Source organism: Lagenorhynchus albirostris, chromosome 9 (genome assembly GCF_949774975.1).
Source record: "Lagenorhynchus albirostris chromosome 9, mLagAlb1.1, whole genome shotgun sequence".
In the NCBI taxonomy this organism is placed as follows: Eukaryota; Metazoa; Chordata; class Mammalia; order Artiodactyla; family Delphinidae; genus Lagenorhynchus; species Lagenorhynchus albirostris.
In genome coordinates, this window is record NC_083103.1 from 46,088,666 (window position 1) to 46,101,192 (window position 12,527).

The window sequence follows — 12,527 nt, forward strand, 5'->3', positions numbered from 1 at the left end:
ATGGGCCATTTCTTGAAGGGTAAGAAAAACCAGGTGTGGGAACACGGCACAGGAGACCCTGTCTGCCCTCGGGAAGGAAAGCTTTTTCTTGAGAGAAGATTTGCTTTTTCCCAGGATGGCAGGTGTTAGAGCTTTATAAGGGTCCTGGGAATCAGCTTCCTTTGGTTTTATTCTTCAACCAAGCTGCTTTGGCAGGAAGCTCCAGAAGTGTAGCACAATCAAGTACAGCACCTCAAGCCAATCAGTGTCCTCTTTTATGCTTCCCTGACTTTGCATGTTCTGTTCTCTGCGTGGAATGCCTCCCCTCTTGTCCACTTATGTTCATTGTTCAGGGTTTCCTTTACCACCCCCCACCCCCCACCCCGGGCACGGTTAATCATTCCCTCATTGTGCTCCTGTAGTTTCTTAGATGCTGGGACTTCCTCTCTGGGTTGTTATTACCTGCTTTCATGTTGGGCCCACTCCCTAGACTGAGCTCCTAGAGGGCGGGGAGGGTCTCTTGTTCATCTCCTTCCCTGATGACTCACAGTGCTCAGGTGAGGCTTTTTAAAGAGGTGAGGAAAGCAACTGGAGGCTTCCGGGACAGCTGCAGTGCGCCGTCCTGCCGGCAGGGGGTGTGAGCGGGTGGTGGGAGTCTTCAGGTTCTTTTGGAAGTGGGGCAGGTAGGCAGTGCCTCTGGAGCATGTGTATGTTGTGGGCCGAGATCAGAGATGACCTTAAGCCAGGTGCTTTACACATACCTCTCCCTTTTACTCACAACTCTGCAAGGCAAGTTTAGATTATTCCCAGTTTATAGGTGAGGAAATCGAAGTTCGGAGAAGGTTAGTCACTTGCCCGAGGCCACACATCATGTAAGTAGTTTGCAGTTACCAGACCGTTTCACTCCAAGCTTGTGGCTTTTCCATTGACAACTACTCCCTTATTGGATTCAGGTTTCTGCTCAGATGTCCTTAGAGAGACCTATTCTGACCACTCTAAAATACCAACGGTCACTTTTTTCCCCTATTCTGCTTTATTTTTCTTCCTAACATCGGCAACCATTATACTAATTATTTGGTAATTCTAAATGTAAGTTTTATGAGGGAGGAACCCAATCCACTTTGTTCATGAAGTAGTAGCTGGCACAGGTTATGTACCTAGTAGGTGTCTGTGGAATACATGAATTCATTGGCACTGGTTAACATCACAGGCTATGGGCCAAAGTCCTTTGGTTGAATTCTTGCTCTGCTACTGGGACTTAGAGCAAGCTATGTAACTTTTCCGAACTTCAGTTTACTTACCATCAATGAAATGGGAATGGTAATAGTGGCTGCCTCATAGGTTTGTTGTGAGGACTAAATGACTCTGCATATATGCCTGGAATAGGTCAGCTGTGTGTAAATGTTGGTCGTTGTTACTACCCCATTGTATCAAGCCCTGTCCTGGTTCCTGACTGAGACCCAGACTCTCTGTCCTTGAGGAGCTCAGAGGCAAGTGCTGCAGGAGAATATGACATCAGGGAAGATACTGACCACAGTGAGTTGTGCTTACGGTGGAGGATTGTCCCAAGAGTGGACATTGCATGTAGACTGAACAGCATGTGCAAAGGCATGGCGATGTGAAGGTGCCTGCCGTACTGTGAAGCTTGGGGAAGTCTAGTTCTAGAGTCAAGTCTGAGACAGGGAGGAGAGCGTATGTGTGGGCTCTGCATTCGCAAAGTGCAAGACAAGGAAAAGGCTGACAGGTATCCCAGGACTTCGAACATTGCTGGTGCTCAGTAGACGTGGACTGAATGAAAGAATGAACCCATGCTGCAGGCACAAAAACCAAAGCCATACCACCAGTATGTGGCATTCCTTGTGCACATTTACACCTGTGAAGAATGTTATTGATGCTCTGGCCCCTCCTTCTCTGACATGAGAAATGGAAACCTGTGGTCAGAGCATAACTGCTGGGCTGAGACATGACAACTGTGTGGCCTGAACAGGTCACTGGCAACATAGGCTCATAACCAACGTGTATGGTCTACTGCCTGGCAGATTCACCCATGACCGGACCACGTCTCAGAGGAGCAAGGGGAGGATACTGTTTAGGTAACTTGGGAGTATTTCTCCTCTGCCTTCAGCCACCGGTTGAGCCGGTTAGAGTTAAATGACCTTCCTGGATGTGGTCATGGGTCTAACTTGTAAAGTGGTCCAGTGGGTCCTGGCTCTGTGTGATGTGCGCACAGCATCCAGCACTTGATTATGTGCTTTGACGGAGGATGCTGGTGGCCTCAGTCAGCCAAAAGCAGTAGAGAAGCAACACCCTTTCCAGCAGACGCTGCTGAGAAGGTAAGTGTGAATCATGTTTTATAAATCAGGGCTCTCCTGGAACCATCTGTGTTCTGCTCCTTCTAACAGCCGATTGTGCTATGAATATGAATGTCTCACTTTCTACTGCGTTTTGTTTTATAATCTGCAGCAAACCCTTTTCTGAATGATGCGTGATATAAGAGAACAGACATGTTCAGTAGCTCAATGTTTCAAGGACACTCGAGTCAACTGCCTCTCAAGCAGCTCCGGGTAGATCAAGTGCAGTCAGTGTGCTCAGTAAGCAGCGCTTCCTGCCTCGACTTCTGCACCCGCTCTAACTCAGTGCTTCTCAGACTCTGAGATTTCAGGGACTGGTCAATAAACAAGCAGATGAACTCAGTGAATTGTTACGAAGTGAGCACCCTTGTAACCACTACCCTGGCCAGGAATAGAGCTTTACCAGTCTCCCCAGCGTCCTCCAAGCTCCCCATTCCTGTCCCAGCCGCCTCCCTCCTTCCAACTTCTTGACCTTTACAGTAATGACTTCCTTGAGTTTCTTTTATTGTTTTATCACCCAAGTGTGCATCCCTACACACTATAGTTTAGTTTTACTGTTTTGTTTCTTTTTTAGACTTGATACATCTCTCTTAATCTAACGAGTGTCCTCTACCCCTTTCTTTTCTTTTCTTTACAGTTTATCTGTTGAGGAACCTGGGCAGTTTGACCTGTAGTTTTTCCACAGCCTGGATTTTGCTAGTTTCACCCTGGGGGTGCAGTTCAATGTGCTCCTTTACTCTCTGCACTTCCTGCAAATCAGCAGCTAGATCCAGAGACCTGATTTGCCTCAGGTTGGATCCCTCTGATGATGAGACTCTAGGCAGTGTGTACTCATTTACCAGGAGGCACCTCATGACTGGTGTTCGCTTTTATTGGTGTTGGCAGTCACTGATGCTCAACACCTACATCCGGTAAGTAATTCACTGGGGGTTGCAACATGGGGATATTCTAATCTATCATTCTGTTTTCATTTATTAGATGGAATAATTTTATAAGGAGATGCTGCCCCCTCATCTATTTGATTTCTCAGTAGAGTTTGTATAGGAAAGGCAGGATAAGTGCTTAATTCTTTCCTTTTATTTACTCAACTTTTAAGACAATTAATTGGACTGGTTCCCTGCTATCCTCAGAAGGTGGCTATTTAAAAAAATTACTATGAACTTATGAATAAACATATCTGATGGCTTTCATTTCATTGCAATTATTGTCTTTATTGTCCCTTCTTGGCTGTTGGGAGCCTCTTCAAGTTGGTTGGCTCCTGAGTTGTTTGACAAGACCCTGGTGGTTGCTTTCTGGCATTTCAAGATGTCCCAAGCTCCTCTTGTACATTTTCTGTCCTAAACTTGGAATCAGCTATTTCTCTAAGAAGCCCTGGGTTTCACGTGTGTTTTACCCATCCCCTATGTATAAAGGCAGCCCTACCACCTCCTGCTCTTCAGGCTCAATTATCTCTGCCAAGATGGTGACTCCTTTCTTGTCTGCTGGTCCTCAGACACATGGAATGCAAAGTGCCCTGGTGGCAGCTGGAGCCTATAGTTCAATGCACCGGGACCTAAAGAATGTAGTTCTGTGTCCCCTGGAAAGAGTGTGCTCCCTTTGGAGATCAGTGCTTCCAACCCCACAGAACCCAGAGCTGCAGAAACAGGAAGCACAGTGTCCCACAGTGGGCCCTTGGAAGTGATGGTAAGTGTGGCCACTCCTCCTTCTGCCCCTTGGTTCCTGGAACCATGTATTCTTCCTAAGGGGCGCAGCAGCACATGAAAGTCTCTGATTTAATGAATATACTGGATCCTGAAGGATGGCACCCCACCCTTGACGATTATTGCCTCAGGTTATTGAAGCTAGTGCTTCAGTTGTGCCTTTAGTAGGCCATGTCAGGGCTCTTTGAGGTTGGTAGCGTCTGGATGGTGCAATTAAAAAAAATCTATCTATCTATCTATCTGTCTGTCTCAATCACCAGTGGATCCTAACATCACGGGCCCACTCCCTAACTTGCCTCACTGTGAAGTGGTGCGCTGGTTGAATGCTCTGCTGGATGTAATTCCATACCTGAGGATCAGGTACTCTCTAAGCTTCTGGATATTGGTGCTAGCTGAGGTTCTGTGGGCAGGAAAGGCAAACATTTTCAGAATAGATCTCTATCCTTGTGAGGATGAACTGCAGGCTCTCCCAGGATGGAAGGGGCCTGACATAGCTGATTTGCCACCAAGTGGCTGGTTGGTCTCCTCAAGGAATAATGCCATATCTGGGGCTCAGCTTTGGTCTCTTTCGCTGGCAGATTGGACACTCAGAGTCAGCAGTAGCTAGATTAGCTTTGGTACGTGGGCGTCCATGCTGGTGGGCCTATGCATAGCCTCCATATCTATCTTGTGACCAACTCCATTCATGTGCTTATTATGCCAGTTCCAGGGTGGCCAGTGACAAAGTGGCTGAGTCATTTAATCTACTTAGTTCACTTCTCTTCTGTGGTGGATGCTGTCTGGTGGGTGGTGATGTGTGACATACTGGCTGTCTACTTCTAAGAGTCCAACCACACCGCTCTACCCCAAACCTTCTTGTCGCTAGTCTTCCAGACCCTTTCCTTCCAGTCCCCTGACTAGCCAGCTAGGCCACGGGCCACTGCCCAGGAATGTGTGTCCAGCCTCTTGTATACAGCTCTCCTTCCATAACCAGGGTCACAGTCTGCAGCTCACTGGGAAAATTTTCCCTTGCTTCCCACTGTCTTTCAAGGCAACTCCTGAATGTGACTGTCATGCAGCCACTGTCCTTTTTGGCTTCCACCCACATACCAAGCTGACCTACCAGCAAACCAAGGTTACCATTTCCATCTTACAATGATCTACTGCTGGCTGCACCTGACTTTATGACTTGGCCAGCTTGACAGAACCCAGTTCATAACCGGAAGTTCTTGATGTCTTTTCACTTGAGCTCATGGATAAGCATTTCATCTAAACCAGGGCCCAGGGCCAGGAGCTGCTTCTCAAAAGGTGTGTAATTCTCTGCTGTAGATGGCATGACTTTGATCCAGAATCCCAGGGGCCTACTTTGTGATTCTTTCCCTGGGGCTTGCAATGAGCTCTAGATTGCATCTTTACCCATCATTGACACTTCCGACACTATAGAGTCTGCTGGATCGTATGACCCAAATGACAGGCTATTTGCTTAGCAGCTTGGACCTCTTGTAGAGCCCTCTTCTGCTCCAGGCCCCACTCAAAGCTGGCTCTTCCTGTGTCACCAGAGAAGAATTCCTAGTTGTGGAATGTGGGACCTCCAGAGACCAAAGAGGCCTTCCAGGTGCTGAGCTTCCTTCTTTGTGGTAGAGGATGAAAGAGGCATCAATCGGCCTTTTAATTTGAAGGGGATATTCTGGCACACCCACGACCACTGGACACCTAAAAACTTCAGTGAGGTCGCAGGTCCCTGAGTCTTCATAGGGTTTATTACCCACCTACTGGAGCACGTGTCTTAAAGTCTCCAATAAACTAGCCACCTCTTGTTTTTCCCACTCAGTCACTATTTATTTATTCTTTAATAAATTCCTTAGGGACGACTCATAGGAATATTATTTCCAGAGTTCTTACATGTTTTACTTGAAGGTCAGTTTTGCTAGATATTAAATCTTGGCTCACATTTTCTCTCCTTGGATATCTGAAATACATTATTCTGTCTCTGGCATGAGTTATTACTGTCAAAAAGTCCAGTGATAGTGATCACTTTATTTCTTTTTAAAATCACGTGTTTTTGTTTTTTTTTTTTTTGGCTAAATACTCAAAATGCTTTTTCTTTAAAGTTACGTAATTTTACTAAAATATAACTTGGTGTTGGTTGTCCTAGGTCAATAATCTCAGGTACATGGTGTGCTCTTCCAAATGTGAGGGGCCTTGGGTGATTTTCTTTTCACTGTGAACAGAACACCCATCTTGGAGGAAGTAAGTGCTCTGACCCAGGTCATGCTTTTTGTGGTTTGACTCCAACTTAAAGTTTTAGATACCATCTTGGCATCTTCTCTGCTGATGAGATACTCCCTTAGCTCCATCTGGGCCTGCTGCCACTCTGCACACTGAGAGAATGACCTTGTTCACAGGTGGTCCAGTAGGTCAGTCTTCTGGCCTGACCCTTAAAACACCGAGAGTATTTTCATTCACTTTTTCATTCATTTATCCAACAAATTTATGAGTCCCAGTTATGTGCCAGCCACTGTTCTAGGCACTTAAGCAATTGTGAGCAAATACTAACTATTAGAACTAATAAACAAAAGATTGGCAAGGTTTCAGAATACAAGATCAATATACAAAAATAAATTGTATTTCTCTATAGGAGCAATAAACAAGCTTAAGTTAAATTAATAAAACAATTTATAATAGTATCAAAAAAATAAAATACTTAGGAACCTATAACAAAAGGGTAACACCTATGTATACTCTGAAAACTACCAAACATCACTGAAGGAAATTAAAGGAGATGTAAATAAACAGATATGCATGTTCATGGATCAGAAGACTTAATACTGGTGAGATGGCAATACTCCCTAAATTGATCTATAGTTGAATGCAATTCCTACCAAAATTCCATGTGACTTCACAGAAATTGATAAATTAATCCTAAAATTCATGTGGAAGTTCAAGGGACCCAGAATAGCCAAAGCAAGCTTGAAAAATTAGAACAAAGTTGGAGGATTCACATTTCCTGATTTCAAAGCTTACTGCAAAGCTACAGTAATCAAGACAGTGTTGTACTGGCATAAGGATAGACATATAGATCACTGGAATATAATTTAATTCAGAAATAAATTCTCACATTTACACTCAACTGTTTTTTTAAAAAATATTTATTTATTTATTTGGCTGTGCCAGGTTAGTTGCGGCACGCGGGATCTTCTTGTTGCAGCGTGTGGGCTCTTAGTTGCGGCATGCATGTGGGATCTAGTTCCTTGACCAGGGATCGAATTTGGGCCCCCTGCACTAGGAGTGTGGAGTCTTAACCACTGGACCACCAGGGAAGTCCCCAGGCAATTGATTTTTGACAGGGTGCCAAAATAAGTCAGTGGGGAAAGAATAGTCTTTTTCAACAGATGTGCTGGGATGACTAGATATCCACATGCAAAAGAATAAAGTTGGACTCCTACCTAGCACCACATACAAAAATGAACTCAAAACGGGTTTCAGGGCAGGTAATGCTCATGTGTGGTTTCTTAGCTGGGCTGTTTCTTCTCTCCAAAGTTTTAATCAAGTAGGCATTGAGCATGAGTTCCATGTTGGTACCTTTGCTGGCTGTGCTGAGAACAGAGATAAATCATACCGGGCTCTCCCCCAGGCAGCCTCCCACACATGTCCATGTGCTGTCTTTGTCAAGGGCAAAGTCCATGGACGCGGTGACAAGAATAGCGATGACCATGATGGTGACGATCGCTAACGTTATGGAGTACTAACTCTGAGCCAAGCACCATTCCAACCACTTTACAAGTATTTCTCATTTGATTCTTTTTTTTTTAAAGTTAATTAATTAATTAATTCTATTTTTGGCTGCGTTGGGTCTTTGTTGTTGCGCGCGGGCTTTCTCTGGCTGCAGCGAACGGGGGCTACTCTTCGTTGCGGTGCGTGGGATTCTCATTGCGATGATTTCTCTTGTTGCGGAGCACAGGCTCTAGGCTCGCGGGCTTCAGTAGTTGCAGCACACAGGCTCAGTAGTTGTGGCTTGTGGGCTCTAGAGCGCAGGCTCAGTAGTTGTGGCACCCGGGCTTAGTTGCTCCGCGGCATGTGGGATCTTCCCGGGCCAGTGCTCGAACCTGCGTCCCCTGCATTGGTAGGCGGATTCTTCACCACTGAACCACCAGGGAAGTCCCTCTCATTTGATTCTTACAAATATTATTATCCCTGTTTCACAGGTGAGGAAGCTGAGGCACAAGGGAGGTGGACTAACTTGCCATACAGCTGATAAGTAGCAGAGCTTCTGAGAGAGGGGCTCTCAGGGAAGGCTTCCAGGGGAAGGGGCTGCACCTGTGCCAGGCCTGGGCTGATGACATCGATAGAGAGGAAAGGGGCAGGCGTCATGGTCAGCTGGGGCGAGGTCCTCACCTTGACTGCACTGGCCACATGTCTCCTTGGAGTCCTGTTGCTGACCTGACCACACTGGGCTCAGCAGCCCCGTGGAACTCTGGGCCTGCCGTGGCCTCCACAACCCACACTGCCCTAATGAGCATCTCCTCAGCCTGGCACAGAGCAGGAGCTTGCGGGTAGTTGCTGGGGTCCTAAGACTTGACATTTACACTTGCTCATGGCCTGAACTCCTAACTTCCATGGCACTGCTCTTACTGAAAATAATTTAATTATGAAAGCAATACAGAGTCATTATAGAAAATGCACAGCCATTACACATGTAATGGAAAGACAAAACGGAAGAACTGGCTCTGGCTACTAATTCAAGCTGGAGGAGGTGACTATTTAAAGGGTTCCTGATGGTCTTTTGGATATGAAAGGTCAAGATATTCCTGCTGGAAAAAGCATGTTCCACAAGGGAGACCTCACACTCTGCATAAGAAAATGAAGGACTTGAAGGATTTGGTGGTTCGGTGGAAGGTAAGGACCCAGAGTGGGGTCCTGGGCCAGAAGTGAGGGTATCCTGAAGGGACCCAGCCGCTCTGTGAGAGGCAGGGGTCAGAGAAGAAGAATGTCCGGTGAGAATCCCCCAGAAGCAGGGTCAGCCAGGACACACTGGAACAGAGATGCTCCCGCTGATTTTAAGTTGTCTACCACGCCATGCAGAGCTGTAGTCCTTCAGCAGTGCCTCATGTAAGACATTCTTTGGAGAAATCAAGGAAAAAGGACAATGTTCCATGTTTGTGTTAACTAAGGATAGAGAGAAGGAAACAGCTGTAGAAAGTGGGATGCCAGGGAAACCGAGGGCGGCAGGAAGAGGAAATCAGAGTAAACATGAGAACTAGGCATCTGGAAATTTGCAGCAGTGTTGGGGGAGAGCATTGGAATTTGCATATATATATATATATATATATATATATATATACTTGCTTACGTACATTTGCTATATACTTTCCTTAGTATATAATATGAAGGTTTCAGCCATTTTTATTTAAATGTTAAAAGAAAGGGTGATCCTGCAAGGCTGGGAGACTGGGGGATACAGAGATGGCTTGGGCTACAAGATAAACAAATGGAGGAAAATAAAAATCCCACCACTCCCCACCATATAAAGAGAGTAACTCTTTGTAAAGAGAGTAACTCCAAATATTTTGGTGTATATACCTTTAGACTTTTTTCTACACACTTATATCGTTTTGTATCTAATTTTAAAAGTTGATTTAATGTGCACATCATTTTGAACTCTGCTTTTTTCCACTTAACATGGTATTAAGAGCATCCTTCCTTTTCAATAGATATTCATCTTAGCATCATTTCTAGGGGCTGTGTAATATCTTGTATGGGGAATACCATAATTGACCCACCTGATCGCACTACCAAGGCTTAATGTTTTGATTTTAGCTGTGTTTTTATGAAAGTTAGACGTGCTCATAGTTTGAAGAATCAAATAATTATATAAATCTTGCTATGAAAAATAGCAATCCCTTACACATTCTCCCTCTGCTCAGGAGAAGGAGCAATCACTTTCACGTCCTATTAAGCTAATTACTTTTGTATTTACTCCTGTGCCTCTAAACAACTGCCTCGAATTGCTACTTGTTGATTTTTTATCTTAGGTATTATTTCTTCATTTCTTGCTATGGAAATTGAGGACTCATCTCACTTTCTTCCTATATTCCCGGGACACATCTCCCCATTCTCATGTCCTCCCGATAAAATGATATGGTAGTTTTGGCTAGATCAACATGTAAAGTTTACATTATTATGGTTATGTAAACACTGTTGACTGCTGCATGATGCAGTAAAATATGATGACTTGTCCTTTCCTCCACAAATTTTCTTTTCTCTGGAGTTGTCTTGTGTTGCAGGTTGGTGTTTCCAGAAAGCAAACTCTGAGATGGATCTTAGTGTGTAGGATGTTTCAGACAGCACTGAGGATTTGGGAGAGAAGTCAGACTGCCATGCAGGCCAAGCACAGCCCTGACCGATGCCCTGGGAGCTCTGGAGCCAGAGTGGAACTTTGGAATGGTCCCTTCAGTGCTTGTTTCCTTCCATTAATCACTAATTTAACCCCAGATCCTTGGCCAGTTGTCAGAAGCTCCTCTCAATGCATTAGTTTGTACCAGATAGTCAGTGCATTCCTGTCTTCTTAAAGAAGTCTCTCCTGGACCCTTGGACCTGCTCCAGGCTGGACTGGTGGCTCCTGGGGCTGCTGTCATTCTGGGCTCTCATTTCACCATCACCCTGGGCTTCAGGGCATCACATTGTATAAAGGTTCTGGTCACTGTACTCCCCTGTATTGGATATTCTGTTTTCCTGTGTTCCATGCTGTCTTCCTTCTTAGCTTATTCTCTTGTTTTCGTGGAGCATATCTTCCAGTAACATCCATAGAAAGTAGAATAATGGGCCATACATTTTTTTGAGATCTTACATATATGAAAATGTTGTTATTCTACCCTTACATATTCCTAGTTTGGAAAAAGATAGACTTCTAGCTTGGAAATACTTTTTCTCCATTTTAAATGCATTGCCTCATGCCTCCTAGCTTCCAGCATTGCTACTGAGAAGTCCAAAACCACTCTGATGTCTGACCTTTTGTATGAGACTTTTTTTTACCTTATGGAAGCTTGTGGGATCTTTTCTGTCTCTGATGATAAATTTTGCCTACGTGTGTGCATATATGTGTTTTCTTTTATCCATTGTAGGCACCTGAGGGGCCCTTTCAATTCATTTGGAAATTCATGGGCTTCATTCCCAGGAAATTTTCGTAAATTATTCCTTGGCTGTTTTCCTCTCCTTTTTCTGTTTTCTTTTTCTGGAATGTCTATTATTGAGGCACTGTATGTTCTATACTTCATCTTACCACTCACTCATTTTTCCATCTTTTTGTTTTTATTTTTGGAAGATTTCCTCAGTTTTATTATCTATCACTTTTCTAGTAAGTTTTTAAAATGAAACCTGACATGTAAACAGCAAAGTGCACAACTCACAAGTATGCATTTAGCTCAGTGACTCATCAGAAACTGGAAACACTTGCATGACTCCAACCCAGGCCAAAAAATAGATGATTATTATTACCTATTATTACCTCTCATGCCCCATTCATCACCACTCCCTTCCTCCCCCCAAATCATCAGGATCCTAACTTCTAACACCATAAATCAATTTTGTTGTTTTCAAGCTTTAGCGTGCATCAGAATCACCTGGAAGATTTGTTAAAACAGATTTCTGGCAATCACTTTCTGAGTTTCTGATTCAGTAGTTCTATGTTGGAGCCTAAGAAGTTTCATTTTTAACAAGTTACCAGGTGCTGCCGATGCTGCTGAGAACTACTGGCCCATTCTTTAACTGAAAACAAATGGAATCATACTGTGTGTCCTCTTTGGTGTATGGTTTCTTTTGTTCAAAATTAACTTTGTGAGATTTATCCCTTTTTTTAAAAAAATGTAGCTGAAGTTCATTCATTTTAACTACTGAATAGTATGACTGTACCGTATAGTATGAAGTTATTTATCCATTTTGCTGTTGATGGTCATTTGGGCTACTACCGGTGTTGGGTTATTGTGAATAATGGTGCTAAGAACATTCCTTTAGAGTATTTCGGTGAAAATGTGCATACATTTCTGCTGGGTATATACATGTAGGAGAGGAATTGCTGGTAGGCAGCATGTGTCAAGTTCTTTTCTAAAACAGCTGTAGCAATTTTTACTCCTAACAGCAGGTTGTGAGTGCTCTCCTTGCTCTGCATCCTACACAATACTTGATATCGTCAATCTTTTTATTTTTAGCCATTCTGGTAGGAGTGCAGTGTTCTCTCATTGTGGTTTTAATTTGCATTTCCATGATGACTGATGATATTGATTACTTTTCCATAAGCATATTGGCTATTTGGCTATTCTTTTGGATGAAGTACCCATTCAAGTTTATTCCTCATGTTTCCATTGATTTATCTATCTTTTTCTTATTGACTTGTGATGGTTCTTTATATATTCTGGATATGACTATTGGTAATACATATTGCAATAATTTCTTCCATTCTGTGGTTTACCTTTACTCTGTTAATGGTGAATTTTGATAAATATAAATCTTTGAGTTTTGTGTG